This window comes from Neovison vison, chromosome 1 (assembly GCF_020171115.1).
Source record: "Neovison vison isolate M4711 chromosome 1, ASM_NN_V1, whole genome shotgun sequence".
In the NCBI taxonomy this organism is placed as follows: domain Eukaryota; kingdom Metazoa; phylum Chordata; class Mammalia; order Carnivora; family Mustelidae; genus Neogale; species Neogale vison.
In genome coordinates, this window is record NC_058091.1 from 152,418,301 (window position 1) to 152,431,373 (window position 13,073).

Consider the following 13,073-nt stretch of genomic DNA (forward strand, 5'->3'; position numbering starts at 1 on the left):
CCGCATGAAGGAGTTTCCCTTAAACAGAACTTGCTATAGTCCAACGGATAGACGTCTGAGACTGGAAAGCTATGTGCGCCTATGGCGGTTACCACAGAGTCAGTCCCAAAAGCTTCCTCCTTTAACAGATGTAACACTGCAGTGAATTCCTCCTAAAGCACACTTCCCTCTCAGTGTTGGAAGTGTTTTAGATGCAGAAACTAAGTGCGTTCACCACTGGTGGTGAACATCCAATATGTGTTTGGCAGGCTTAAGCGCCATAGCCTGCCCTTTACTCACAGTACCTAAAGTGCTTTAGGTCCGTCCCTGTTCTATCATCATTCCTGAAAGGAAAAACGCTGTTATGAATGAGTACATACCTGAAGTATGTTCCCTTAGCAGATACCTTCATGCGCATCCCCTCTAATGGGCCTCTATGAGACACTTCATGATTGCTACCCAGACCCGTCCTAGAGTTTCCAACAGAGCACAGACGCATCCCTGTCGTGAGAACATACTGTAGCACAGTTCCCTCATATATTGGAAGTTTTTGAGAAGAGGTAGACACTGTGGAACATCCTAGGTGTTGAACTTCCAGATGCATCATAAAGGCCTAAATGAATTACCCTGTACTTCACTAAAAGGTGCCAATTTATCTCTGCTTCGTACTTGTTCGATCTTCTTCCTCCAATGGAAAGACACTGTGAGAACTGACATTCCGCATGAAGGAATTCCCCTTAAACAGAACTTGCTATCCTCCTACGGATAGACGTCGGGGACTGGAAAGCTATGTGCGCCTATTGCTGTTACCACAGAGTCAGTCCCAAAAGCTTCCTTCTTTAACAGACGTAACTGCAGTGAATCCCTCCTAAAGCACACTTCCCTCTCAGTTTTGGAAGCGTTTTAGATGCAGAAACTAGGTGCGGATCACCACTGGTGGTGAACATATAATATGTGTTTGGCAGGCTTAAACGCCATAGCCTGCCCATTACTCAGAGTACCTAATGTGCCCTTAGTCCGTCCCTGTTCTATCTTCATTCCTCAAAGGAGAAACACTGTTATGAATGAGTATGCACCTGAAGTAGGTTCCCTGAGCAGATACCTTCCTACGCATCCCCTCTAAGGGGCCTGTATGAGACACTTCATGATTGTTACCCAGACACGTCCTGGAGTTCCCAACTGAGCAGAGATGCATCCCTTTCGTGAAAACATACTGTAGCACAGTTCCCTCATATATTGGAAGTGTTTTGAGAAGAGGTAGACACTGTGGAACATCCCAGGTGTTGAACTTCCTGTATGCATCATAGAGGCCTAAGTGCCTTACCATGTACTTCACTCTTGGGTTGCAACGTTTTCTCTGTCCGTCCTTGTTCTATATTCTTTAATCCACTGGAAAGACACTGAGAGAAGTGACATTCCGCATGAAGCAGTTTCCCTTTTACAGAACTTGCTATACTCCAACGGTAGATGTCTACACTGGACAGCTATGTGCACCTATTGCAATTACCACAGAGTCAGTCCCAAAAGCTTACTTTTTTAACAGACGTAACACTGCAGTGAATCCCTCCTAAAGCACACTTCCCTCTCAGGGTTGGAGGCGTTTTAGACGCAGAAACTAAGTGCGGATCACCACTGGTGGTGAACATCCAATATGTGTTTGGCAGGCTTCAGCGCCATAGCCTGCCCTTTACTCACAGTACCTAATGTGCCCTTAGTTCTTCCCTGTATATCTTCATTCCTCAAAGGAGAAACACTGTTATGATTCAGTACGCACCTGAAGAAGGTTCCCTGAGCAGATACCTTCCTACCCATCCCCTCTAAGGGGCCTGTATGAGATACTTCATGATTGCTACTCAGACCCGTCCTAGGGTTTGCAACAGAGCACAGACTCACCCTTGTTGTGAGAACATACTGTAACACAGTTACCTCATATATTGGAAGTGTTTTGAGAAGAGGTAAGCACGATGAAACTTACCCGGTGTTGAAATTCCAGTATGCAACATAGAGGCCTTAGTGCCTTACCCTGTACTTCACTCATGGGTTGCAACGTTCTCTCTGTCCGTCCTTGTTCTATCTTCTTTCCTCCACTGGAATGACACTGTGAGAAGTGATATTCTGCATGAAGGAGTTTCCCTTAAACAGAACTTGCTATATTCCAACGGATAGACTTTTGAGACTGGAAAGCTATGTGCGCCTATTGCGGTTACCACAGAGTCAGACCCAAAAGCTCCCTCTTTACCAAACGTAACAAAGCAGTGAATCCCTCCTAAAGCACACTTCTCTCTCAGTTGGAAGCATTTTAGACGCAGAAACTAAGTGCGGATCACCACTGGTGGTGAACATCCAATACGTGTTTGGCAGGCTTAAGCGCCGTAGCCTGCCCTTTACTCCCAGTACCTAATGTGCCCCTAGTCCATCCCAGTTCTGTCTTCATTCCTCAAAGGAGAAACACTGTTATGAATGAGTACGCACCTGAAGTAGGTTCCCTGAGCAGATACCTTCCTACGCATCCCCTCTAAGGGGCCTGTATGAGACACTTCATGATGGCTACCCAGACACGTCCTAGAGGTTCCAACTGAGTACAGACGCATCCCTGTCATGAAACTTACTGTAGCACAGTTCCCTCATATATAGGAAGAGTTTTGAGAAGAGGTAGACACTGTGGAACATCCTAGGTGTTGAACTTCCTGTATACATCATAGAGGCCTAAATGCCTTACCCTGTACTTCACTCAAAGGTGGCAACTTTCTCTCTGCTGCGTACTTTTTCGATCTTCTTTCCTCCACTGGAAAGACAATGTGAGAACTGACATTCCGCATGAAAGAGTTTCCCTTAAACAGAACTTGCTATAGTCCAATGGATAGACGTCGGAGACGGAAAGCTATGCGCACCTAATGCGGTTATCAGAGTCAGTCCCAAAAGCTTCCTTCTTTAAGAGACATAACACTGCAGTGAATCCCTCCTAAAGCACACTTCTCTCTCAGTGCTGGAAGCGTTTTAGACGCAGAACCTAAGTGCGGATCACCACTGGTGGTGAACATCCAATATGTGTTTTGCAGGCTTAAGCGCCATAGCATGCCCTTTTCTCACAGTACCTAATGTGCCCCTAGTCTGTCCGTCTTCTATCTTCATTCCTCAAAGGTGAAACACTGTTATGAATGAGTACGCACCTGAAGTAAGTTCCCTGAGCAGATACCTTCCTTCGCATCCCCTCTAAGGGGCCCGTATGAGACATTTCATGATGGCTACCCAGACACGTCCTAGAGATTCTAACTGAGCACAGATGAATCCCTGTCGTGAGAACTTACTGTAGCACAGTTCCCTCATATATTGGATGGGTTTTGAGAAGAGGTAGACACTGTGGAACTACTCCGGTGTTGAACTTCCTGTATGCATCATAGAGGCCTAAGTGCCTTACCCTGTACTTCACTCACGGTTTGCAACGTTCTCTCTGTCCGTTCTTGTTCTATCTTCTTTCCTCCACTGGAAAGACACTGTGAGAAGTGACAATCCACTTGTGAACTCGTTTCGGGTGTCACACTTCTGCAGGGCCGCCCCCCAGGGCTTGGCCTGTCCCGGCATCGCGAGACTCGCTCACGAACCCAGCCAAGGAGCCCTCCGCGCGGCAGACTTCGGCGAGGCCGATGCCTACTGCTTCTTGGCCAGCGGTGGTCCCCTACTTGGCGTAGTCCCATGGGGCCAGGGCTGTCCCGAGACTCGGGCTCGAAATTTCGCCGGCTTTCCAGCCTTCCGCTTCCGGGGTCCTGTCCCTCTGTGCCTCCCTCTTGGGAATCCTGAGTTCCGTGGCAACGCCTCAGCCTCACGCCCCGGCAAAATGGTGCATTTCGGCGCTACGGATAAGCCTCGAAGCGAGAGAAACCTGCTTGACCCAACTGAGGACAGCCCCATCTTGGGCGCCCCATCAACCCGAAAAGTCGGAGGCGCATGCCCTGCCCCCACCCGCCGCTCAACTCTGCTCCAAGAACGCTCCCGGGCACCAGAGTCACCTGATGGGCCACGTCGTTTCCTCGCGTTTTCCAGGCGGCCGCAGTATGCACTGGGCGAGAAGGGGCCCTGAGCCAGGAAGAGCCGGGCGGTCCGCAGTTCTGCCCATCGCTGGCCAATTCTCACGAGCGTTCTGCCCAAACCAACCCCGGTTTGGACAGAACGCTCATGAGAATGAGCCGGCAAACGCCCGGCGAACTCGCTTCGGGCTAGCTCATCCGCAGGTCCGCCCCCCCGGGGCTTGTCCTGGCATCGCGAGCGCTCGCGCACAAACCTCGCCAGGAAGCCCTACACGAGGCAGGCTGAGGCGAGGCCGACGCCTCCTGCTGCTGGGCGCTGGTGTCCCCTACTTAGCGGCTTCCCATGGGGCCAGGGCTGCCCCGAGACTCGGGCTCGATATTTCACCTGCTTCCCAGCCTTCAGCTTCCGGGGTCCTGTCCCTCTCTGCCTCCATCTGGGTAATCCTGAGTCCCACGGCCACGCCTCTCCCTCCCACCCCGGGGCCAATGGTGCATATCGGCGCTTCGGACAAGCCTTGGAGAGAAACCTGCATGACACAACTGCGGACAGCCCCATCCTTGGGTGCCCCATCAGCCCGAAAAGGCGGAGGCGCATGCTCTGCCGCCACTCGTAAGTCAACTCTGCTCTGGGACGCTCCCCTGCGCCGGCGCCCACTGGTGGACTCCGGCTGTTCAGGTATTTTCCGGGGGCCGCAGCATGCCCTGGGAGAGAAGGGGTCCTGGGCCACGAGAGCAGGGAGGTCCGCAGGACTGCCCAACGCCTGCCAATTCTCACGAGCGTTCTGCCCAAACCGATCCTGGTGTGGGCAGAACGCTGGTGAGAATTGGCAGGAAAACACCCGGCGAACTGGCTTCGGGCGCCGCACCTCTGCATGGCCGCCTGCCTGTGCATGGCGTGCCTTGGCGAGCCATCGCGCAACAACCCCGCCAGGAAGCCCTCCGCGAGGCAAGCTGTGGCGAAGCCGATGCCTCCTGCTAATCCTCCTGCAGGGGTCCTCTCCCTTGCGCTGTTCCATGGGGCCGGGCCGGCCACGAAGCCCGGGCTCGCAGTTTCGCCTGTTACCCAGCCATCTGCTTCTGGGTTCCTATCCCTCGGTGCCTCCATCTGGGGAACCCTGATTCCCACGGCCACGTTCCCACTCCCACACCGGCACCAACGGTGCCTTTCAGCGCTTCGGACAACCTCAGAGCGAGAGAAACCTGCGTGCCCCCACTGAGGTCAGCCCCATCCTTGGGCGCCTGATCCTCCCTCAAGTCAGAAGCGTAGGCCCGGCCGCCACCCGTCCTTCAAATCTGCTCCGGGAACGCTCCCCAGTGCCGGGGCCTCCTGGTGGTTCACGACGTTTTCGCGCATTCCTTGCGGCCACCCCATGATCCGGGCGAGAATTGGCCCTGGGCAATGGAGAGCAGGGCAGTCCGCAGGTCTGCGAAACGCGGGCCAAATCTCACGAGCGCTCTGCCCAAACCGATACCGGTTTATGCAGAACGCTCATGAGAATAGGCCAGAAAACGCCTTGCGAACTTGCTTCGGGAATCACGCGTCTGCAGTGCCGCCCCCCAGGGCCTGTTCCAGCATCGCGAGAACTCGCTCACGAACCCCACCAAGGAGCCCTCTCCGAGGAAGTCATGCGGCGAGGCCGATGCCTCCTGCTTCTTGGCCGGCGGGGGTCCCCTACTTGTCGCAGTCCCGTGGGGCCAGGTCTGCCCCGAGACTCGGGCTCGAAATTTCGCTGGTTTCCCAGCCTTCTGCTTCCGGGGTCCTGTCCCTCTGTGTCTCCCTCTTGGGGATCCTGAGTTCCGTGGCAACGCCTCCGCCTCACGCCCCAGCGTAAACGGTGCATTTCGGCATTTCGGACAAGCCTCGAAGCGAGAGAGACCTGCATGACCCAACTGAGGACAGCGCTATCCTTGGGCGCTCCATCAGCCTGAAAAGACGGAGGCGCACGCCCTGCCCCCACCCGCCCTGATACTCTGCTCCGGAAACGCTCCCATGCGCCGGCGCCCTCTGGTGGGCCGCGTCTTTCCTCGGGTTTTCAGGCAGCCGCAGCATGCTCTGGGCAAGAAGGGTCCCTGGGCCACGGAGAGCCGGGCTGTCCGCAGGGTTGCCCAACGCCGGCCAATTCTCACGAGCGTTCTGCCCTAACAGATCCCGATTTGGGCAGAACGCTCGTGAGAATGGGCCGGAAAACGCGCGGCGAACTCGCTTCGGGGGCAGCTCTTCCGCAGGTCATCCCCCCGGGGCTTGTCCTGGCATCGCGAGCGCTCGCGCACGAACCTCGCCAGGAAGCCCTCCACGGGGCAGGCTGAGGCGAAGCCGACGCCTCCTGCTCCTCGGCGCTGGTGTCCCCTACTTAGCGCCGTCCCATGGGGCCAGGGCTGCCCCGAGACTCCGGCTTGATATTTCACCTGCGTCCCAGCCTTCGGCTTCCGGGGTCGTGTCCCTCTGTGCCTCCATCTGGGTAATCCTGAGTCCCACGGCCACGACTCACCTTCCCACCCCGGCCCCAATGGTGCATATCAGCGCTTCGGACAAGCCTTGGGGAGAGATAAAACTCAATGAACAAAATGCGGACAGCCCCATCCTTGGGTGCCCCATCAGCCCGAAAAGACGGAGGCGCATGCCCTGCCTCCATTCGTCCGTCAACTCTGCTCTGGGATCGTTCCCCTGCGCCGGGGCCCCCTGGTGGGCCCCGGCGATTCCGGCATTTTCCAGGGGCCGCAGCATGCCCTGGGAGAGAAGGGGCCCTGGGCCACGGAGTGCAGGGAGGTCCGCAGGAATTTCCTACGCCGGTCCATTCTCACGAGCGTTCTGCCCAACCTGATCCTGTTTGGGCAGAACGCTCGTGAGAATTGGCAGGAAAACGCACGGCGAACTCGCTTCGGGTGCCCCACTTCTTCACGGCCGACCCCCGGGCCAGCCGTGCCCTGGCAAGCCATTGCGCTCCAACCCCGCCAGGAAGCCCTCCGCGAGGCAGGCTGTGGCGAGGCTGACGCCTCCTGCTAATCCTGCGGGGGTCCTCTCCATGGCGCTGTTCCATGAGGCCTGGCCCGCCACGAAGCCCGGCTTCGCAGTCTCGCCTGCTACCCGGCCGTCTGCTTCTGGGTTCCTGTCCCTCGGTGCCTCCATCTGGGGAACCCTGAGTCCCGGGGCCACGCCTCCCCCACCCACACCGGAGCCAACGTTGCCTTTCGGCGCTTCAGACAACCTCAGAGCGAGAGAAACCTGCGTGCCCCCACTGAGGTCAGCCCCATCCTTGGGCACACGATCCTCCCTAAAGTCGGAAACGGAGCCCCGGCCGCCACCCGTCCTTCAACTCTGCTCCGGAAATGCTCCCCAGAGCCAGGGCATCCGGGTGGGCCGTGACGTTTTCGCGCATTTTCCGGTCGGCCGCCCCAAGCTCGGGGCGAGTAATGGCCCTGGGCCATGGAGAGCAGGGCGTTCCACAGGGCTGCCCAACGCCGGCCAATTCCCACGAGGGTTCTACCCAAACCGATGCCGTGAGAATTGGCTGGAAAACGACATGGGAACTAGTTTCGGGTGTCACACGTCTGCAGGACCGCCCCTCAGGGCCTGGTCTGGCCTGGCATCGCGAGAGCTCTCTCACGAACCCCGTCAAGGTGCCCTCTGCCCGGCAGACTTTGGCGAGGCCGATGCCTACTGCTTCTTGGCCAGCGGGTGTCCCGTACTTGGTACAGTCTCATGGGGCTGGGCTGCCCCGAGACTCGGGCTCGAAATTTCGCCGGCTTCCCAGCCTTCCGCCTCCGGGTTCTTGTCACTCTGTGCCTACCTCTTGGTAAATCAGAGTTCCGTGGCAATGCCTCCGCCTCATGACCCGGCTCACACAGTGCATTTCGGCGCTCTGGACAAGCCTCGAATCGAGAGAAACCTGCATTACCCAAAAAGGCTGGGTTTTGCTCTGGCATTCAGGCAGACTCGGGGACTAGGCCAGTGCCTTCCCCATAGGAAAGGAGAGGCGACAGGATACCTGCACAGCGCCCGTGCACTGGGTTGGGGAGCTGTGGGAACTTAACCTACTTCTTCCCCGACACACACCCAACACTGCCACATCTTGGAGAAAGATGGCATCTGACTGCCCTTTCTTCCAGGGAGCTGTATCTGTGAATTCCGGGTATGGCGCCTGGTGGCAAGCCCACGTCTGCCCTAGAGACAGGTGGCCTTGGAGATGCTGTCCCCTTGGGACAAGAGGCACAGAACAGGACTGCCTTCTTCCCAGACTCCTTCCTCAGAGTGGAGTATGCGCGCCTGCCCTAGCCGTCCCCTCGTTTCTTCCTAAAGCCAGGCTTCCGTCTCTACGCACAGGGAGAGGGTGATGCTCCTCTTGCCACCGTCCTGCTGTTCTTCCCAGGGAAGGCTCTCCTGCTTTGTGACTGTTTCCCGACAACAAGGCCAACGGCTCCTTCTCTTCACCCGGGGAGGCGTTTTGCTCCTTCCCCAGACTTGGTCCTGGGGAGAACGGTAACAGCCGTGTCCCTATCCTTAAGGCCCTTTCCAGATGTGAATCCACGCTTCTCTCGCAGGCATGGGGTTGCTACGGTCAAGTGAATTTCGCTCCATGCGGGTTTATTCCACCGTGCTTCGGAGACTAGTTCAGGCAAGCAGCAGCTGCATCCCAAAAAGCGACTCAGATTTCACAACAAATGCTGTGCTTTCCCAGAGGAAGATACAGGTCAAAGAGGCTTTCGCTGTATGGTGGTTTCTCCCACCTTGAGAATTGGCCTAGGAAAGCAGGAGCAGCAGCCCGCAGTCCGACTCTGATTTCTAAGCATACGGAGAGGGGGACACTTGTCTTGCCACCTGCCCGCTATTCTTGTCAATGCAAGCTCTCCTGTTCATGACCTTTCATTAAGGCTGTTTCCACAGGCTCAACCAGGCTTCTGATTTCCCCAAAAATGCTGTGCTATCCTAGAGGAGATGCCCAGGCAAAGAGGCTTTCGCTCTATGCGGGATTCTCCCACCGTGCTGCCAATACTAGGCTAAAGTAAGCAGCAACAGCAGCCCACAGAACTGACTCATTTATTCCCAGCGACTGCTATGCTTTCGCAGAGGTTTTCTGCTTGGCCTGAACCACACTTCGCTGATTCTTCCTAAGCAAGGCTTTGGGCGTTCGCTCTGTCGCGTCAAGGAAGTAGATCTGCGGGAGAGCTTGTGCCTCTTGTGCCTTGCTTTCTCGGGCTCCATGGTCGCACCCTGGGTTCACCCTGCCAGGCTGAACTATGCAGACACAGCCACAACCCTGCAGCAGCGTGCGTGGCCTAGGATGTCACTAATGCCAACTGCCATCTCCTGGCGTAGTAAGGCTTGGCTTTTTGCTCTGGCGTTCAGGCGGACTCGGGGACTAGGCCAGTGCCTTCCCCAAAGGAAAGAGAGGCGACAGGATCCTTGCACAACGCCCGTGCACTGGGATGGGGAGCTGTGGGGGACTGTCCCCAATTCTACCCCGACACACCCGCTACCACCCCTAACGCTGCCACATCTTGGAGGAAGATGGCACCTGACTGTCCTTTCTTGCAGGTAGCTGTATCTGCGACTTCTGGGTATGGCGCCTGGTGGCAAGCCCACGTCTGCCCTAGGGACAGGTGGCCTTGGAGATGCTGTCCCCTTGGGACAAGAGGCACAGAACAGGCCTGCCTTCTGCCAAGACTCCTTCTCAGAGTGGAGTATGCGCGCCTGCCCTAGCCGTCCCCTCGTGTCTTCCTAAAGCCAGGCTTCCGTCTCTACGCACAGGGAGCGGGTGACGCTTGTCTTGCCACCGTCCCGCTGTTCTTCCCAGGGCAGGCTCTCCTGCTTTGCGACTGGGTCCCGACAACAAGGCCAATGGCTCCTTCTCTTCTCCCGGGGAGGCGTTCTGCTCCTTCCCCAGACTTGCTCCTGGGGAGCACGGTGACAGCCGTGTCCCTATCCTTAAGGCATTATCCAGATGTGCATCCACGCTTCTCTCGCAGGCAGTGGGGATGCTAGGGCCAAGAGAATTTCGCTCCATGCGGGTTTCTTCCACCGTGCTGCGGACACTTGCTCAGGCAAGCAGCAGCAGCATCCCACAAAGCAACTCACATTTCCCAACGAATGCTGTGCTTCCCAGCGGAGGAGCCTGGGCAAAGAGGCTTTCGCTGTATGGTGGCTTCTCCCACCTTGAGAATTGGCCTAGGCAAGCAGGAGCAGCAGCCCGCAGAACCGACTCTGATTTCTAAGCAAACGGAGAGGGTGACACTTGTCTTGCCACCTGCCCGCTATTCTTGCCAATGCAGGCTCTCCTGTTTCATGAGCTTTCGTTAAGGCTGTTTCCACAGGCGCAACCACGCTTCAAACTCAGGTAGAGGGGTTGCTGGGGCAAAGAGGATTTCGCTCCATTCGGGTTTCTTACACCGTGTTTTGGAGACTATGTTCAGGAGAGAAGCATGCGCAGCGCACAGACTGACTCGGATTTCACCAGGAATGCTGTGCTTTCCTAGAGGGGATGCTCCGGAAAAGAGGCTTTCACTCTATGCGGGATCCTCCCACCTTGCAGCCATTACTAGGCTAAAGCAAGCAGCAACATCAGCCCACAGAACCGATTCTTTTTTACCAGCGACTGCTATGCTTTCGCAGAGGTTTTCAGCTTGGCCTGAACAGCACTTCGCTCTGCTTCCTCAGCAAGGCTTTGAGCGTTCGCTCAGTCGCGTCAGGGAAGTAGATCTGCGGGAGAGCTGGTGCCACTTGGGCCTTGCTTTCCCGGGCTCCATGGTGGCACCCTGAGTTCCCCCTGCCAGGCTGAACATACACAGACACAGCCACAACCCTGCAGCCATGTGCGTGGCCTAGGATGACACTCCATGCCAACTGCCATCTTCTGGCCTAGTAAGGCTTGGCTTTTTGCTCTGGCGTTCAAGCGGACTCGGGGCCTAGGCCAGTGCCCATAGGAAAGGAGAGGTGACAGGATCACTGCACAGCGCCCGTACACTGGGAGGGGAGCTGTGGGGGAATGTCCCCACTTCTTCCCCGACACACACCCTGCCACCCACAACGCTGTCACATCTTGGAGGAAGATGGCACATGACTGCCCTTTCTTCCAGGGAGCTGTATCTGCGAGTTCCGGGTATGGTGCCTGGTGGAAAGCACACGTCTGCCCTAGGGACAGGTGGCCTTGGAGCTGCTGTCCCCTTGGGACAAGAGGCACAAAACAGGCCTGCCTTCTCCCCAGACTCGTTCCTCAGATTAGAGTATGTGCGCCCGCCCTAGCCATACCCTCGTGTCTTCCTATAGCCAGGCTTCCGTCTCTACGCACAGAAAGCGGGTGACGCTCGTCTTGCCAACGTCTCGCTGTTCTTCCTAGGGCAGGCTCTACTGCGTTGCATCTGTGTCCTGACAAAAAGGCCAACGGCTCCTTCTCTTCTCCCGGGGAGGCGTTCTGCTCCTTCCCCAGACTTGCTCCTGGGGAGCACGGTGACAGCCGTGTCCCTATCATTAAGACCCCTTCCAGATGTGCATCCACGCTTCTCTCGCAGGCAGTGGGGATTCTAGGGCCAAGTGAATTTCGCTCCATGCGGGTTTCTTCCACCGTGCTGCGGAGACTAGCTCAGGCAAGCAGCAGCAGCATCCCACAAAGCGACTCGGATTTCCCAACGAATCCTGTGCTTTCACAGAGGAGGAGCCTGGGCAAAGAGGCTTTCACTGTATGGTGGCTTCCCACCTTGAGACTTGGCCTAGGCATGCAGGAACAGCAGCCCGCAGAGCCGATTCTGATTTCTAAGCAAACGGAGAGGTGACACTTGTCTTGCCACCTGCCAGCTATTCTTGACAATGCAGGCTCTCCTGTTTCATGACCATTCATTAAGGCTCTTTCCACAGGCGCAATCCCGCTTCTCTCTCAGGTAGAGGGGATGTCCGGGCAAAGAGGATTTTGCTCCATGCGGATTTATTACACCGTGCTTCAGAGACTATGTTCAGGCGAGCAGCATCCGCATTGCACAGAAATGACTCGATTTCCCCAGGAATACTGTGCTTTCCTAGAGGGTTTGCCCCGGCAAATAGGCTTTCGCTCTAGGCGGGATTCTCCCACCGTGCTGCCAATACTAGGCTAAAGCAAGCAGCAAAAGCAGCCCTAAGAACCGACTCTTTTTTCCCAGAGACTGCTATGCTTTCGCAGAGGTTTTCAGCTTGGCCTGAACCGCACTTCGCTGCTGCTTCCTCAGCAAGGCTTTGGGCGTTCGCTCTGTCGCGTCAGGGAAGTAGATCTGCAGGAGAGCTGGTGCCTCTTGGGCCTTGCTTTCCCGGGGTCCATGATCGCACCCTGGGTTCCCACTGCCAGGCTGAACTACGCAGACACAGACATAACCCTGCAGCAGCGTGCGTGGCCTAGGATTACACTCAATGCCAACTGACATCTTCTGGCCTAGTAAGGCATGGCTTTTTGCTCTGGCGTTCAGACGGACTTGGGGACTAGTTCAGTGCCTTCCCCACAGGAAAGGAGAGGCGAGAGGATCCCAGCCCAGCGCCCGTGCACTGGGCTGGGGATCTGTGTGGGACTGTCCCCACTTCTTCCCCGACACACCCCCTGCCACTCCCAACGCTGCCACATCTTGGAAAAGATGGCAACTGACTGCCATTTCTTCCAAGGAGCTGTACCTTCGAGTTCCGTGTATGGCGCTTGGTGGTAAGCCCACCTCTGCCTAGGGACAGTTGGCCATGGAGATGCTGTCCCCTTGGGACAAGAGGCACAGAACAGGACTGCCTTCTGCCCAGACTCCTTCCTCAAGGTGGAGTATGCGCGCCCGCCCTAGACGTCTCCTCGTGTCTTCCTAAAGCTAGGCTTCCATCTCTACACACAGGGAGTGGTTGACGCTTGTCTTGCCACCGTCCCGCAGATCTTCCCAGGGCAGGTTCTCCTGCTTTGCGACTGGGTCCCGACAAAAAGGCCAACGGCTCCTTCTCTTCTCCTGGGGAGGCGTTCTGCTCCTTCCCCAGACTTGCTCCTGGGGAGCACGGTGACAGCCGTGTCCCTAGCCTTAAGGCCCTTTCCAGATGTGTATCCACGCTTCTCTCGCAGGCAGTGGGGATGTTAGGGCCAAGAG